The sequence below is a fragment of the Protopterus annectens genome, chromosome 5.part1 (assembly GCF_019279795.1).
Source record: "Protopterus annectens isolate FY-2018-M chromosome 5.part1, PAN1.0, whole genome shotgun sequence".
Lineage (NCBI taxonomy): Eukaryota > Metazoa > Chordata > Ceratodontiformes > Protopteridae > Protopterus > Protopterus annectens.
The window spans coordinates 266,342,069-266,355,618 of record NC_056736.1 but is presented as its reverse complement, the minus strand read 5'-3'; the positions used below and the strand labels follow the sequence as shown (position 1 = coordinate 266,355,618).

The 13,550-nt window shown below is 45.4% G+C and overlaps 1 protein-coding gene across 1 annotated transcript in view; it reads left to right on the top strand.

Moving 5' to 3' along the window:
* SLC22A15 (solute carrier family 22 member 15) overlaps positions 1-13,550 on the top strand; it is a 1,628,958-nt gene that overhangs the window by 1,531,252 nt on the left and 84,156 nt on the right. The gene's annotated exons all lie outside the window — the stretch shown is intronic.

The window sequence follows — 13,550 nt, the reverse complement described above, 5'->3', positions numbered from 1 at the left end:
TTAATAGAAAACTTTAGTATCATTTTATGCCACTAATAAAACAATACAATGAAATAGCATTTTTGTATGCATTCCTTTTAGATGATTTCACACAACAGTATATATTTATATTATTGATGGGTTTTTGTGGTTTTTACTCTGAAGAGAACCGATGGATATTTTTTATTTTAAGCTGAGTATTTTTCACATTTTTAGTTTGTCAGTTTCTAATGTCAATTCTGACCTTAATTCATTCCTATCTGCAAATGTCAAAATCTCTGTACCACTTCTGGATTTTCTTATAAAATTTTCAAGACAAGATGTTTAGCCTTAAGCAGCACATTACATGGACATGCCTATTTGTATTTGATATTTTTCTCCAGTAACATTTAAAGTAACAAAGAATAAATTTTTTGTGAGAAATAAGCATTATTTAGTTACCATGTGTTACAGAGGCAGACTTAATAATTTACCGAGCTTGTCATCCAGAACAATTTTCACAGCCATGTGGCAAAACACAGAACAGTCTAATGGCTTGTAAGCCTCAAGGTGGTACCAGTTGGGTACAGTATCTGTGAAACTTTCTCAGAAGTAGTATATCATGGTGCGCAGCTACTCTCTTGTATTTAATTTGGGATTTCAGGTATAAAGACCTGTATACTTATCTTCCTGTAATATGTTTGCCATTGCATGAGACTTTATTTTTGTAGGGCAAACATAAATATAGTGATGGAAAACTTCCATATTTAGGAGAAATATATAAACTTTAGTTCATGCCAGCCTAATGTTTTGTGCACTGTATTCCTTACACATAGCAGAAGTCATGTAGTTATCCCAATGTCAGATGCAATGCAGATGTCAGACTGCCTCTGTGAAAAGCTGTAGATATCTAGGTATAAGGCAGTATCCCTTTGATAGTTCTTAGTAAAACTTTCAGGGATATACTTGGGTGGTCAGACGCAAAATGTACCTAAGCTTGCCGTTCTTGTAAAGATCTAAACGCAGCTGAAAGCGGAAGATATCCCTAACGTGTTGGTTTGGTCAGTATAGGAAGTTTTAATGATAACATCATTCCAGTGACAAATTAAAAAACTCCCCTTTTTGAAAAAAATATTTGTGTTTTGCTTCCGATGTAATGATATTTCAAAACAGATATGTTCTGGACACATTATATTCTCCACACTAAAAAGAAATTATATTGGAAACAAAGAGCGAGATTGTATACTGTCACTGTTAAATACTTGTAAAAGCCTGCATTTGATGACTATGCATAAAACCATTTGTCTGTCTTGTTTTGACAGTTTTTTATGAAACATTCAGGGTATTATACTCAATCAGAAAAGTACCTAGGATTAGCATTATACCCCCAAGAATTTAAATGTAGCTCAGTGCTGACGTTGGCCCACTACATTGCTGTGATCATTAGCACGGAGTTTTTACTGATGACATCTTTCCTTTGAAAAAAACTTATATATGTTGATGTTCTTCATTCCACATTGCTGCAGTCCTAACTATTGGGTAGTCCGCTGTCCAGTCGGCCCGAATACCAGAGTATATGGCTGACGTCGGTCAGGGCGCATTAGACTGACGTCAGTACGTCAGGGTACTAATGCGCATGACCGACGTCATATCCTCAGTCTTTTTTGCCGCATGGTCCGATGCAGAAGCAGTTTTGCGAGTGCAGGTTGGCGTTCTGAAATTTTCTGAAGTCGGAGTTTCAGACCGAATCAGAGTTGGCTAAGTACCCCGTTGGGGAACATTTTGGTTTTTTCTTGCCTCAGTATTTTACCAGATGTCAGAAAAAGTGAATAACTGTATTTCTTGTGGGAAACAGATACCTCATAGGGATTACCATACCTTGTGTATACCTTGTTTAGGGCCTGAGCACGACGTTGTTGGATGCCGCTCTTGTGCTAGGTTTAACAAACACACTATTAAGAGAAGGTTAGACTGTGCCAGGTTAGTGTTTGGGAAGCGTTGTAATTATAAAATGCCGTCGGATGCTCCGACGCCCGCTTCGTCCAAGAAGCGCAAGGACAAAACAGCGAAGCCTAGGGTTGATGAACCGGCAGTCCCGGACGCCGGTTCTTTAGAAGGCTCAGTGGAGCCAGAGGTTTTGCCAGGAGTTTCTTTGGAGTCTCAGGCAGAGACTTTACTGTTACAGGATGTGCCTTCTCAGGAGGTAGGCCAGGCTGAGGGGGCTTCTCAGGTAACTGTTCTTCCCTCTCTTCCCAAGGTAGTTAGAGCCTCTCCTTCTGTTTCCAAAACTTCTTTGAGAGGTAGGCCAAGTTTGGCTTCAGTGGGGGCTTCTCCTAGCACTTCAGGTTCTGTGCCTAAGAAACATATGCTTAAAATGGCAGAAGATTTGATTACTATGATTAGAGGTTCTATGCCCCCTCCTGATAAGAGGCCTAGGGTGGAACCTGAGTTTGATAGTTTTGAACAGTGTTCAGAGGCTTCTGAGTCTTCTGGAAGATTTGCAGGAGTATCCTCCTTATTCTGATTCTGATGTGGATGATTCCACTCCTACAGCTTCTCCTCCTGAGGATTTCTCATTTTCAGAGACTCTGCATTCCATGAGGGAGCACTTTAAATGGGAAGGCCAGGATTACTCTGATTCCAGGAAAAGGCTTAGGGAATTCTTGTTTTTACCCCAGCATAGGCCCTTAGCTATACCTCCTGTGTTGAATGTGGTGGAGGATGTTTTTGCAGAGGCTTCCCTGAACCCTGATTCTTTGCCTCCTGCTCCTGTTAAACCTGATAGGTACTATAGGGTGCCTGAAGCTCATAAGTATCTTTTTAAGAGTCCTAGGGCAGACCCAGAAACTGTTTCTCAGGGACCTAAAGGTGTTAAGGCCTCTGTGGTTAAAAATCCTGTTCCCACTGATAAAGAGGCAAGGGCTTTGGATAGATGGGGAAAGAAAGTGTATACTTCTTCCACTTTAGCCATGAGGGCGTTGAATTGTCAGTTTCACATGCTAAAATATCAAAATTATCTCCTTTCACAACTGAAATCTAAGGTGGATGCTTTGGCGGAAGGTATTGAGTGTAAAGAGTTGCTGGATTTAGTTCATGTGTCTGAACAAGTGGGTAAGCATTCTTTGCAATGTGGTTTTGATGCTGTACAGGCCTCCTCGAGGGTGGCTGCCACTAGTTCTGTTCTTCGCAGGCATGCCTGGTTGAGGGATCAGAATTTAGCTGAGCATGTTAAGACAAGGATTTTGGATGCTCCTTTACAGTCGGATGTGTTGTTTGGTTCGCCTGTGGAAGCAGTTTTAAAGAAAATGGAGGACAAAGCTAAGTCTATGCAAACTGTTAAAGATTTTTTGCAGGTGCAGCCACCGAAGTTTAGTAGAAATTGGCCTACTAAGGGATGGACATATCCTGCTTATGATGCCCAGTCTAGGGGTAGGTCTAGACATGGTAGGGGCAGAGCTCAAGGTTCTTTTAGGCCTAGAACAGGGAGTTCACCTGCTCAGACTTCTGGTGAGGGCAGGGGTCAGTCCTTTCGTAAACAGACCCAATGACCTGCCTTTTCAGCTGCCAGTAGATTCTCGTCTGGCAGCTCCTTTGGGAGGAAGACTGTCTCTTTTCAAAGAAAATTGGGATTTAATTACTCAAGACAGATGGGTGTTGGATATCATTCACCACGGTTACAGGTTTTATTTCCATACATTGCCCCCTTTCAAAGGCATGCCAGCCGTTCCTCCTCCACAAAGGAAAGAGGCTCACAAGCAAATTTCTCTGTTACTCCAAATAGGGGCCATTCAGCCAGTCCCTGTCTCAGAAAGGCCTAGGATTTTATTCTCGCCTGTTCCTAGTACCAAAGAAGGGGAACACGTGGAGACCAATTTTGGATTTATCTATCCTCAACACTTATCTGGACATTCCCAAGTTCAAGATGTTGACGTTACAACAGCTTTTACCTCTGCTGGGCAAAGATCACTGGATGGTAACTTTAGATCTCAAGGAAGCTTACCTTCATGTGCCTATAAGACTAAGTTGCAGGAAGTATCTGCGTTTCGAGCTGGAAATTCTCATTATCAGTTCTCTGCATTGCCCTTTGGCTTATCTACTGCCCAGAGTATTCACAAAGGTTCTGGCTCCAGTGATAGCTTACTTCAGGCTAAAAGGAATTCAAATCTATCCTTACTTGGACGACTGCCTGATTCTGGCTCAAGAAAAGGAAGACCTTCTACAGCATCTGGAATATGTTATAGCAGTGCTAAGATGCCTAGGGTATTCTGTGAACGAAATAAAGTCCAGTCTAGTACCCTCTCAAGACATGTGCTTTCTGGGTGTGAGACTGAATACAGCAGCCCAGATGGCCTTTTTAACCCCGGACAAACAAAAGAGTCTATCCCTTTACTTTCATCAACTATCTCATCAGTCCGGCTGACTGCAAGGACAGTCCTTCAAGCATTAGGGTTCATGGCATCTTGTATTCTGGTGCTTCCCAATGCCAAACTGCATATGAGGAAGCTGCAATGGTATCTCAAAAATGTATGGACACAGCACTGCCAGGATTTGGACACTGTCATTCAAATAATACCTTGCCTTCAAAAAGAATTTTTATGGTGGGCTCAGGAATGTCACCTAAACAAGGGACTCTCTGTGACCCGGCCAGAGGCGAGTCAGATTTTAACGACAGATGCCTCGGACATTGCTTGGGAGCTCATCTGAATGGAAAGTGGATACAAGACAAGTGGCCTGCCAGACTACAGCATCTACATATCAACATGAAGGAGATGTTAGCAGTCCAGTTTGCATTAATGGCTTTCAAGGAGTTACTTCTTCCAGGGCAGGTGTTGATTCTAACAGACAACACAACTGTCATGTGGTACATCAACAAACAACGGGGAACACATTCTTATCCTCTCTGCAGGCAAGCAATGATTTTATGGGAGACTGCTCAGCTTGCAACTAACTCTTCAGGCAAGGTTTCTGCCGGAGCACAGAACTCCTTAGCAGATGTGTTAAGCAGACAAATCATGGATCCCCACGAGTGGAAACTGGATCTTCATGTATTTCAAAAGTTGACAGTGTCCTGGGGAACTCCAGACATAGATCTGTTCGCTTCTCCACTAAACCACCAGCTGCCAAAGTTTTGCACAAAGCGGTTTCATCACACAGCTTGGAAAGTGGATGCTCTTTCTTTCAGTTGGAAAAATCTTCATGTGTATGCGTTTCCACCTCTGCCTCTTCTTCTAAAGGTGCTTCTAAAGGTCAGACAAGACAAGCCAAGGATGATTTTAATAGCTCCAGATTGGCCTCGGCAGCACTGGTACCCATTACTGAGGAGTCTGGTAAAGGAGCCTCCATGGCCTTTACCCTTGATTCCACACCTGTTGTCTCAGAGAAGGTCACCTGCTCAATGTCAAGCTTCCCTCTCTTCATCTAACAGCCTGGCATATTCTGTTTTGAAAGACAGTAGGTCTCAACTTCCTCAACAAGTTTTAAATGTGATTATGGAAGCCAGGAGACCCAGTACAAGGAAAGTGTACTCAGAAAAATGGAAGAGATTTTTATTTTGGAGTGCAGCAAAGAATTTGGAGATTTCTGAGCCTAATTTGGGTGTGGCTCTTCAATATCTTACTGAGTTATTGGACAAAGGTTTGTCTTTCTCTTCCATTAAGATTCATGCTGCAGCAATTTCAGCTCACTATGATTGTGACCCACCATTGTTTTCACATCCTTTGTTCAAGCAATTTCTTAGAGGGCAAAGAATATAAGACCTCCACGTGAGCTCCTACTCCTGCTTGGGATCTCAATTTTGTGTTGGAAAAACTTACTCTACAACCTTTTGAGCCTGCGGCTACTGCTGACTTGAAATACTTGTCATGGAAGACTGCTTTTCTGTTGGCTATTACTTCTGCAAGAAGGGTGTCTGAGTTGCAGGCCCTTATGGCAGTAGAGCCCTTTTTGATTTTCCATAAGGATAGGGTATCATTACGCACTAATCCTTCCTTTATGCCTAAGGTGGTTTCTAGTGTGGCTTTAAACCAAACTATTCATTTGCCTACTTTTATGCAGACCCCCAAAATAAAGGGGAAAAGATTTTGCACACTTTAGATGTACACAGGCAATTGCGTTATTATTTAAGCAGGACTAAGGATTTTAGGCAGTCTCAGCAGTTGTTTGTTTCTTTTGCTTTGAGTTCGCAGGGCAAGCCTGTGTCAAAACAAACTATTTCTAGGTGGATTGGGTTTTGCATTGCATTTTGTTATTCCCATCATGGCAAGGAGATTCCAGCTGGGATTAGGCCTCATTCCACTAGGGCTACTGCCACTTCAACAGCATTTCTAAGGGGTGGCAACTAAGGATATTTTGGAGGCAGCTACTTGGAGTTCAGTGCATACTTTCTCTAAGCATTATCACCTTCCTCTCTACTCTAAGTCTAGGGCTGGTTTTGCCACAGCTATTTTGCAAGGCATGTTGTCAGCTCCTGCTTCTTTATGATTTGCCAGCCTCCCTTACCTCTGCTTTGGGATTCTACCCAATAGTTAGGACTGCAGCAATGTGGAATGAAGAACATAGTACAGTTTTGTACCTACCATAAATGTAGATGTTCGAGGATCCACATTGCTGCAGTCCAATTTACCCTCCCTCCTTCCCCTCTGTGTTTAGGGGTGGTTGTGTAGGTGAGGTTATATGCTGATATTTTTGTATATATTTTTGTATATATTGTACATATTTTTGGTGCAGGTATTTTGAGCCTTGTCTTTTTAGGGTCTTCTGACATCTGGGGCAAGAAAAGACTGAGGATATGACGTCGGTCATGCGCATTAGTACCCTGACGTACTGACGTCAGTCTAATGCGCCCTGACCGATGTCAGCCATATACTCTGGTATTCGGGCCGACTGGACAGCGGACTACCCAATAGTTAGGACTGCAGCAATGTGGATCCTCGAACATCTACATTTATGGTAGGTACAAAACTGTACTTTTTGTCACAGTGTAATCTGACTATAAAAATATGGCATTGATCTCTATTGTGCTCCCCACCCTAAAAAGAAGTCACATGGCCACCCCTTAAAAAACTGAATATAGTGGTACTATGTAGCATGGCAGTCTGGCACATTCTAATGGCAGTATATGCCTGTTGATGGTGTCTGTCTGTACAGGGCTATCTCTCTGAAACAGTTTGCCATTTTTAGTAAAAAAAAGTGTTGATATTCAGCTGAAGTCTTTTCTTATGTTATACGTTTAGCTGCAAGCAATGGTAATGGAACAGTTGCATGTTGAATTTTTTAGTGCCAGTTCACAGTGTGTATTTTTTTCCCCGTCTGAATATTTCAGATGTTTTAAAGTTTAACTTATTTCTGTAATGGTTTTGCCCATACGTCCCCCTCCTTGTAGCTGACCATCAGCTGACAAATGTCCCTCCTGCTTCACCAGGTCTACCAGACCTGAAAAACTTCCCAGGACTTACTCTGACCCATGGATGGGGCAGCTGGGAAGTGTGAGGTACCTCAGGGCAGCATCATGTATGCTGTAAGGAGATTTTTCTTATCTGTGCCCTAAGTTCCCTCCCTAACACCTGACACTAGGGACTTCTCAGTCTTCTTGTATAGATATTTCAAATAATCTTGTAACTACCTCCGTAATTTCTGGACATATCCAGTAGATAATAGTTTGGGTTTGTTGATGATTAGGTTTTGAGAGATGGCCAGCTTATCAGGAAGTGGTTTCAAGTAATATGACACCAAAGGAAGTAATCAAGGAAGTATGCCAAGAGAAAGTGAAATGGAAAGCTGAGGGCATGAAAAATAAAACAAAAAACAAAATTTCTGCCACTCAGACAAAGCCGTTTTACCAAGAACAAAATTTACAACTAAAAAAGTAATAATGGCACCACGACGCTCAAGAATTTATTCAAAGTAACTGCTAGTTTATAACAAACACACAGGCTTTCTCAGGCATAAAATCTAACATCAGCTAAAACAATTAAATATATATAGAGTCATGTGATAGTAATTATCTAATAACAGCCAATTTACCCACAAATATAACAATCAACTATTGTTTAATAAGAATTGACTTGTTTCAATAAAAACGTAAGAACATAAAAACATATGTAAACAAATATATGCATATATTGTCTGATCTTATTTCGTTTCTCTTTTAAGATCGATTTTATACTAATTGTGTCATTTAGACGTACCTTAAACCTTAATGTCCACTTATTTTCTAATAAGTCTATGCGATTATAATCACCCCCTCCAATAGTTGCATAAACATTTTTGTAAAATAAATCTAAATTCATGAGAGTCATCTGTTTTACTTCTATTCATTAAAAATACTCAGGGCAACATCACAGATCCTTATGATTTGAAGTAAATAGATCACTGTCTGAAAAAAATATTTTCAGTGAAACATACATTTTCCAAGTAAGGAAAATTGGAATATTTAGAGAGGCAGGGAAGCTGAGAAGTTGAAATGATAAGGTTCACGGAATTTTTTGTCAAGCGTATATCAGCAGAATCAGGTTATAACTGTATGATCTGAAGCAGTTAACTTCATTTGTTCAGCAACCTGTGGGTATCAGATCCAATTTGGATCCGAGCCGACAGCTTTCCTAGCTCAAAGATCCATGCTCCAAGCTCCAAGCTCCTAGCTCCTCCCCCTACCCACACTGCCCTGCCACCTCCCTCTAACCCTCAGATCTCATTTGCCGCGGCTTCTGAAAGCTTCCATGAAATGAGCTCCAAGTGGTATAGTGAGTGTAGAATTTAAAATTATTCTTTTTTCTGTCTAACCTTTAAAACTTTGCATGTGTGAACCATCCCTATATCTTCCTAGCCTTCTCTGAGTAGTTTTTAGCCTTTTTGGGTTAAGTTAGTGTTATTTCCCCTCCCCCCGCTGCGTGTGTGAAGGTGTTTGCTGTGGGCCTCTTTTTCCTTTCTATAATGGCCGAAGGCCCTAAGGCTATTTTCTCTAAGTGTACCGAGTGTGGCCATAAGCTGTCCCCAGCGGATGGCCACACTCGGTGCGTTCTATGCCTGGGGGTTGATCACTTCTCCTCAGGCTGCACTATTTGTGCAGCCTTCAATCCCAGGGCTTTAAGGGACAGGAGGGCTAAGCTTATTCTGCTGGTCCTTTTGCCCCCTGAGTCTGCTTCGTCCTCCTCTGTGGCGCCAGCCGCGGCTGCCCCACCTGCCGCTCCCGATCCCCTGGCCGGGACACAACCTCCCCTTCTGGCCCAGGAGGAAAGGGACGGCAGAAAGAAGGAAAAGAAAGATAGAGATAGAGAAAGAGAGAAAGAGAAGCATCGCAGTCATAAGAGGCGGTCCGACTCGACCCCTTCGGCCCCGCTGCTTGCTTCTCCCCTGAAGGTCTCCAAGCCTTCCCCCTCCTGGCTCCGTTCTCCACGTTTCTCCCCAGAGCCAGAGGAGGAGACCCGGTCACCTTCGTGGTCATCCAGGCAGCCCTCCCGGCCAGCTTCAGTGGCCTCATCTAGATCTACCCGAAGTTTGTCGGACGCAGACATGGACCGGATGATGCATTGATTTCTCCAGGCCCAGCTGCAGATGGGAGTGCTCTGAGCTCGACACCTTTTTTCACCCCCATCGCTCCTTCTCCGACCCGCTTTCGGGGTTCGGAGCTTTCGGATCCGGCTACCTTCGGAGCCGGGGTGGGGTCGGCGCCAATAGCGTTTCCTACTTCGGCGCCAACTGTACCCACGAGTCTGTCGGATCCATTTTTGGATCCGAGCTCTCAGGACTGTGAGTTGAGCATCAGATCCGGAGGGGCTAGTGGGCCGTCGGTTCCGTTGAAGTCGGGGCACACTACCCTTTCGGATCCGATCGGGTCACCTTCGGCACCGGTCCTTACGTCAGATCCGAGGGGACTGCTTTCGGATCCAAGGGAAAGCAGTTCCCCGTCGGCATTCGACGTTGTGGAGAGGGTCCTCTCGAGGGAGTTGAGGCCCCAGCCTCTGGCTACGGATCCACCCGCCATTCCCACTCAGACAGGCCTGTCTTACATCATCCGGCCCCAGGGACAGCCTGTGCCTATGTTCCAGATGGTTCCTGTAGAGGAACAGGACATTGTTGGTGAGGCCTCTTCGGACAGCCCCCCCGAGGAGATCCCTCACAAACGGAAGTGCAAGAGGAGGCACTTGGACTCACCTGAGTCCCTCACGGAGGACACAGACTTAGAGGAAGGGGAAGGTTCCCCAAGGTCACCCCCTGAAGACTTCTCCTTTGGAGACATTATGAAAATGTTACGCATTAAAAGGGGGTCGTCTGCCCAAAAAACGTCCTCTGATGAGTCTGTGTTTCTGGAGGCGTTTGATGCAGGCCCATCTACCTCTTGGATGTCCCCTCCCGCCGACCCCCTGGTTGATCTCATAACTACCAGGGTGTGGAAGGAGCTGGACACTGTCGAGCCAATACCAAAAAGACCAGACAGGATCCTCAGCCCTCCCACGGACAGGATAGTTTGGAGCAAGGGTGCCCCAGTGGATGCCATGGTGGTGGCGGCTGCCACTAAAAAGGAATTAGCACAGAAGAGTTCCTCGGTGCATCCTCCAGACAAGGAGTCTCAGATGATGGACCGCTTGGGTAAGCGGATGTTCTCTTCAGCGACCTTCTCTGTAAGGTCACTGAATTATATGGCACATGTGATTCGGCTCCAGCGGGACCTGATTAAAGAGTATGCTGGGTCACCCCCAGAGTCCATGTCGGCCAAGGACAAGCGGACTTTCTCGGCTCGAATGGCCACTGTCAAGTCAATTACCAACACATCTATGCGGCTTCTCTCCCATGCTACGGAGGGAGCGGCTAGAGCTAGCGGAACTGGCGTTGTCTTACGCATACAGGCCTGGCTCCGTCTCTGCGATTTTGCGGAACCCTTCAAGGCTTCCTTTGCGAACGCCCCTTTTGACGGTTCTACGCTCTTTGGCAAAACCGTCCACGATACGCTTCTCCAGAGAGAGAAAGACGGGAAGACGTCTGCCATCGGGATCCGCTTCTCGGCTCCTCAGAGGTCCTACTCCAGGAACCAAAGAGGACAAAAGAAGATATGGTTCCGGAAAGCTTAACAGTCCCATTTCGCTCGTCCTTCAGAGGCAGAGGAGGACAGGGTGGACGCCGGCCTAGAGGCAGAGGGGGCCCGAAGAATTTTGGGTTGAGAGAACCTTTTTCTGATCGACCCGCACAGCAGCCCTGAGGGGTTGCCCAGCTGCTCATCTCTGGAGGCAGTCGGGGGCGCTTCTCGGAACACCTAGCAAACTGGGAGTCCATTACGACTGATCGATGGGTGCTCCAAATCATATCCAGAGGATATTCAGTCCCTTTCCTAACTTACCCTCCTCGATCAAGAGGACTCCCCGATGTTCCACCCAATCAGAGGGAGGCAGCAGCGTCAGAAATTCGGGAGCTGCTAAGAAAAAGAGCTATCCAGCCCGTCCCCCCCCCGGGCAATCTGGATTAGGCTTTTACTCCAGGTTCTTTTTGGTGCCAAAAAAGACGGGGGACCTAAGACCCATCCTCAACCTGTCTATTCTGAACCTGTCAGTAGCCAAAGAAAAATTCCGGATGGTCACTATTCAATCCATTCTCCCACTTTTGCAGGAGAACGACTGGATGTGCTCGATAGACCTCAAGGATGCTTACTACCGCATTCTTATGGACAGACGATCCAGAAGGTTCCTCTGCTTTCGGCTGGGAGCCAGGCATTATCAGTTCAGGGTCCTTCCCTTCGATCTCACCACAGCCCCCAGGGTGTTCACCAAAGTCATGGCAGTTGTAGGGGCCCACCTGAGGCTTCAGGGAATACAGGTTTTTCCGTACCTGGACAATTGGCTCCTAACCACCCCCACCAGGCATCAGATCTGCTAAGGCAGAGATTATTTTTTACATCTAGCCCAACACTTAGGGATCGTAATCAACCACAAGAAATCCTCCCTTCAACCTACTTGAATTCTGGAATTCATAGGGGCCAGGATAGACACTACACAATCCAGAGTCTTTCTGACATCAGACAGACTCCGCAATCTAAGCCTTCACATTCTAGATCTCTTACAATCATCAACCCCCCCCCAGCGGAACTAGTCCTGAGGGCCCTGGGATCCATGGCAGCGGCCATCAGTCTGTCACCTTTCGCTCGCCTGAAGATGAGAATCCTTCAATGGACATTGCAAGTTCAATGGTCCATCCTTTTTCACCCCCTATCTACACATATTCCCCTCAGCAGGATTTGCAAGGAATCACTTCTTTGGTGGCTCCACTCCAGAGATCTCTGGGAAGGTCGCCCTTTCGTTATACCCCCAGCCCAAGTCACGGTGACCACGGAAGCATCTCTCCTCGGGTGGGGGGGGGGGCATTGCAGGGGCAGATCCATCCAAGGCACATGGACTTTCACAGAGACCTCACTGCATATAAATGTCCTGGAGATGAGAGCGGTGCTTCTAGTGTTGCAGGCTCTCCATCCCCTTCTTCCTCCAGGAACTATTGCAATTCAAACAGACAACATGTCGGTAGTCTGGTACATCAACAAACAAGGGGGAACCAGATCTTATCCACTTTGCAGGGAGGCAATGAGAGTATGGGAATGGGCGATATCCACCAACCGCTTTCTCATAGCAATGCACATTCCGGGTCGGTCAAACATCTTGGTGGACAGGTTGAGTTGAATGATCCTCTCACCTTACGAGTGGTCTCTGAACCCAGCAGTAGCGAAACAAATTTTCCTCGCATGGGGTCAACCTTGCTGCGATCTCTTCGCCTCGCTTTTGAACACAAAATGCAGCGAGTTTTTCGCTCTGATTCCCCCACCAGGAGAAGCCCCCAGAGACGCTCTAGTTCATGCTTGGCCATCCAGTCTTCTGTATGCTTATCCTCCTCTCCCGTTGATGACAAAAGTCTTGCAGAAAGCTCGTCGGTTGGGGAGCAGAGTTATCCTCATAGCCTCATTCTGGCCTCGTCAGACCTGGTTTCCTTATCTGCGGTCTCATCTAGTACATGGTTCCCTTATCTGCGGTCTCATCTAGTACATCCTTCCTGGATCCTAGATCCTACTCCGGATCTAATCTCTCATCCTTTGGGATTGAAGATCCCTGATCTGGACCACCTCAAACTCTCAGCTTGGTTGATCCAGTTCCCGTAATGGCTAGGACTCCCGGTATATCCTCCTTGGTTAAGCCCATAAACCCTCTACCAGAAAGGTCTACAAGAGTAAATGGAAATGTTTCGCTGTCTGGGCGGAGCATAGAAACTTGGACCCCTTCACAGCTCCTATTCCAGCAGTTCTAGATTTTCTTTCTCATACCTTTCATCAGGGAGCTAGTGCTTCCATTATTAAAGTTCAGTTGGCAGCTATTTCCCACTACCACGTTGGAAACAGTTCGGGGCCACTAGCGTCATCCAAGATTTGTAAATCATTCATGAAAGAAACCTTTTTGTTAAGACCCCCTATTAAAGATGCAGTACCTCCATGGGATCTTACTCTAGTTCTTCAAGCTCTGACTGGGCCCCCTTTCGAACCCGCAGCGTCATTTGACTTAAAATATGTATCCTGGAAGACGTGTCTTCCTGATTGCCATTACTTCCGCTAGGAGGATATCGGA